This window comes from Durio zibethinus, unplaced genomic scaffold (genome assembly GCF_047325235.1).
Source record: "Durio zibethinus cultivar Kanyao isolate XHJ-2024 unplaced genomic scaffold, ASM4732523v1 HiC_scaffold_3, whole genome shotgun sequence".
NCBI classification, from domain to species: domain Eukaryota; kingdom Viridiplantae; phylum Streptophyta; class Magnoliopsida; order Malvales; family Malvaceae; genus Durio; species Durio zibethinus.
In genome coordinates, this window is record NW_028323044.1 from 5,313,679 (window position 1) to 5,318,236 (window position 4,558).

Consider the following 4,558-nt stretch of genomic DNA (forward strand, 5'->3'; position numbering starts at 1 on the left):
GCTGCCCTTCGGTACGGGCACTTGCCTCGACCGCCATCGGCACAAGCTGGGCCCTGGTGTGGGTTGTTGCCTCGATCACCAGCGGCACATGCTGAGCCTTGGTGCGGGCGGTTGCCTCGAGCACCATCGGCAGACCCTGGGCCCTGGTGCGGCCGGTTGCCCCGATAACCATCGGCACACGCTGGGCCCTGGAGCGGCCGGTTGCCTCGATCACCATCGGCAAAAGCTGGGCCCTGGTGCGGGCGCTTGCCTCGACCACCATCGGCACACGCTGGGCACTGGTGCGGGCGCTTGCCTCGACCACCATCGGCACACGCTGGGCACTGGTGCGGGCGCTTGCCTCGACCACCATCGGCACACGCTGGGCCCTGGTGCGGGCGCTTGCCTCGATCACCATCGGCACACGCTGGGCCCTGGTGCGGGCGCTTGCCTCGACCACCATCGGCACACGCTCGGCCCTGGTGCGGTCGGTTGCCTCGAGCACCATCGGCACATGCTCGGCCCTGGTGCGGGCGCTTGCCTCGACCACCATCGGCACACGCTGGGCCCTGGTGCGGCAGGTTGCCTCGAGCACCATCGGCACACGCTGGGCACTGGTGCGGTCGGTTGCCTCGACCACCATCGGCACACGCTGGGCCCTGGTGCGGGCGCTTGCCTCGACCACCATCGGCACACGCTGGGCCCTGGTGCGGCAGGTTGCCTCGAGCACCATCGGCACACGCTGGGCCCTGGTGCGGTCGGTTGCCTCGATCACCATCGGCACACGCTGGGCCCTGGTGCGGGCGGTTGCCTCGACCACCATCGGCACACGCTGGGCCCTGGTGCGGCAGCTTGCCTCGAGCACCATCGGCACACGCTCGGCCCTGGTGCGGTCGGTTGCCTCGACCACCATCGGCACACGCTGGGCCCTGGTGCGGCAGGTTGCCTCGACCACCATCGGCACACGCTGGGCCCTGGTGCGGGCGGTTGCCTCGACCACCATCGGCACACGCTCCGCCCTGGTGCGGTCGGTTGCCTCGAGCACCATCGGCACACGCTGGGCCCTGGTGCGGCAGGTTGCCTCGACCACCATCGGCACACGCTGGGCCCTGGTGCGGGCGGTTGCCTCGACCACCATCGGCACACGCTGGGCCCTGGTGCGGGCGCTTGCCTCGACCACCATCGGCACACGCTGGGCCCTGGTGCGGCAGGTTGCCTCGACCACCATCGGCACACGCTGGGCCCTGGTGCGGGCGCTTGCCTCGACCACCATCGGCACACGCTGGGCCCTGGTGCGGGCGCTTGCCTCGACCACCATCGGCACACGCTGGGCCCTGGTGCGGCAGGTTGCCTCGACCACCATCGGCACACGCTGGGCCCTGGTGCGGGCGCTTGCCTCGAGCACCATCGGCACACGCTCGGCCCTGGTGCGGTCGGTTGCCTCGAGCACCATCGGCACACGCTGGGCCCTGGTGCGGCAGGTTGCCTCGACCATCATCGGCAGCCTCGACCACCATCGGCACACGCTGGGCCCTGGTGCGGGCGCTTGCCTCGACCACCATCGGCACACGCTCGGCCCTGGTGCGGTCGGTTGCCTCGAGCACCATCGGCACACGCTGGGCCCTGGTGCGGCAGGTTGCCTCGACCACCATCGGCACACGCTGGGCCCTGGTGCGGGCGGTTGCCTCGACCACCATCGGCACACGCTGGTCCCTGGTGCGGGCGCTTGCCTCGAGCACCATCGGCACACGCTGGGCCCTGGTGCGGCAGGTTGCCTCGAGCACCATCGGCACACGCTGGGCCCTGGTGCGGCAGGTTGCCTCGAGCACCATCGGCACACGCTGGGCCCTGGTGCGGGAGCTTGCCTCGAGCGCCATCGGCACACGCTGGGCCCTGGTGCGGCAGGTTGCCTCGAGCACCATCGGCACACGCTGGGCCCTGGTGCGGTCGGTTGCCTCGAGCACCATCGGCACACGCTGGGCGCTGGTGCGGGCGCTTGCCTCGACCAGCATCGGCACACGCTGGGCCCTGGTGCGGCAGGTTGCCTCGATCACCATCGGCACACGCTGGGCCCTGGTGCGACAGGTTGCCTCGAGCACCATCGGCACACTATCGGCCCTGGTGCGGGCGGTTGCCTCGACCACCGTCGGCACACGCTGGGCCCTGGTGCGGGCGCTTGCCTCGAGCACCTTCGGCACACGCTGGGCCCTGGTGCGGGCGGTTGCCTCGAGCACCATCGGCACACGCTGGGCCCTGGTGGGTTTAGGCACATCTTCAAATTTCTGCCGTGCCAATGCCATTTTTATGGCTTGTAAATTCATACAATGGTCCCCTAAGCCTTCACGTGAAGTTTCGTTGGAAGATGACTCGTTTTCTATTTTTCATGATTTTCGAAACTTTTTGCGGTTCGGGATTTTTTAAAATTTTTTTATAAGGATTTTTGGCCCCAAATTTTGTAGGCATGATCCTTCTATTTTTGTTGGCATGCACAAAAAAATTCAGCTAAAAACTCGAAGTAGAGAAGATTTTGTGACCGTTTGAAAAAAGTGTCCCCATTTCAGACACTTTAACGGCTACTGGTAGCAAACCTGTAAAATCTCAAATGCTCTTTAAGGGGGTGTGAATTCTCAGAGGTTTGATGAGGGATAGGGGGCCAACACAAGGCCAAGTACCAGCACCCATCGCACATCATGTGCGCACACCCCCCCGGCCCCCCTCCCAATCGCCGGAACCCCAATGCCGCCGGTCAGGTTCTCCGGCGGTACTCCGGCGATGCTCCGGCGATGCTCCGGCGATGCTGTCCCGAGTGAAAAAAATGCGGCACCAGCACATGCTGGAGCCAAGCATGGGCACCGTGGCTCAAAATCGAACTTCGGCCAAGGCCTCGACCATCAATGGCACATGATGGCGCATGGTGATGGCACATGCATCGACCATCATCGGCATAGGCTGCCCTTCGGTACGGGCACTTGCCTCGACCGCCATCGGCACAAGCTGGGCCTTGGTGTGGGTTGTTGCCTCGATCACAATCGGCACATGCTGAGCCTTGGTGCGGGCGGTTGCCTCGAGCACCATCGGCAGACCCTGGGCCCTGGTGCGGCCGGTTGCCCCGATAACCATCGGCACACGCTGGGCCCTGGGGCGGGCGCTTGCCCCCAGCACCATCGGCACACGCTGGGCCCTGGTGCGGGCGGTTCCCTCGACCACCATCGGCACACGTTGGGCCCTGGTCCGGGCGGTTACCCCCAGCACCATCGGCACACGCTGGGCCCTGGTGCGGGCGCTTGCCCCCAGCACCATCGGCACACGCTGGGCCCTGGTGCGGGCGGTTGCCCCCAGCACCATCGGCACACGCAGGGCCCTGGTGCGGGCGGTTGCCCCGAACACCATCGGCACAAGCCGGCCCTTGGTGCGGGCTCCTGGCTCGACCACCATCGGCACACGCTGGGCCCTGGTGCGGGCGGTTGCCTCGAACACCATCGGCACACGCCGGCCCTTGGTGCGGCCGGTTGCCTCGACCACCATCGGCACACGCTCGGCCTTGGTGAGGGCGCTTGCCTCGACCACCATCGGCACACGCTGGGCCCTGGTGCGGGCGCTTGCCTCGACCACCATTGGCACACGCTCGGCCTTGGTGCGGGCGCTTGCCTCGACCACCATCGGCACACGCTGGGCCCTGGTGCGGGCGGTTGCCTCGACCACCATCGGCACACGCTCGGCCTTGGTGAGGGCGCTTGCCTCGACCACCATCGGCACACGCTGGGCCCTGGTACGGGCGCTTGCCTCGACCACCATCGGCACACGCTCGGCCTTGGTGCGGGCGGTTGCCTCGACCACCATCGGCACACGCTGGGCCCTGGTGCTGGCGGTTGCCTCGACCACCATCGGCACACGCTGGGCCCTGGTAGGGGCGGTTGCCTCGAACACCATCGGCACAAGCCGGCCCTTGGTGCGGGCGGTTGCCTCGAGCACCATCGGCACACGCTGGGCCCTGGTGCGGGCGGTTGCCTCGACCACCATCGGCACACGCTGGGCCCTGGTGCGGACGGTTGCCTCGAGCACCATGGGCACACGCTGGCCCTTGGTGCGGGCTCTTGCCTCGACCACCATCAGCAGAAGATGGCCCTTACGTCGAACACCATCGATACATGCCGGGCCTTGGTGTGGGCACATGCCTCGAGCTGGTGCGGGCGGTTGCCTCGACCACCATCGGCTCACGTTGGCCCTTGTTGCGGGCACATGCCTCGACCACCATCGGCACCTGTGCACCCTCGGTGTGGGATTTGCTTGTTTGAAAAAAGTGTCCCCGTTTCAGACATTTTAACGTCTACTGGTAGCATATCTGTAAAATCTCTAATGCTCTTTAGGGGGTGGTGGTCCGGCACCCCCTCTCCCCCCCCCCACGGGGGGAGTAGGTGTGCGCGATGGGCCTCCCATTGCGTGCACCCCGGCCAACGTCCCTCGAACGAAATACAGGGCGTGCATGCCTTCCGGCGATTTTTGTCCGACGACTGGTTGCTCCGGTGACCGGCAGGCGCCCATGGCCTCGATCGGTTGGCTTGCATGCAAAAAAAGGGAG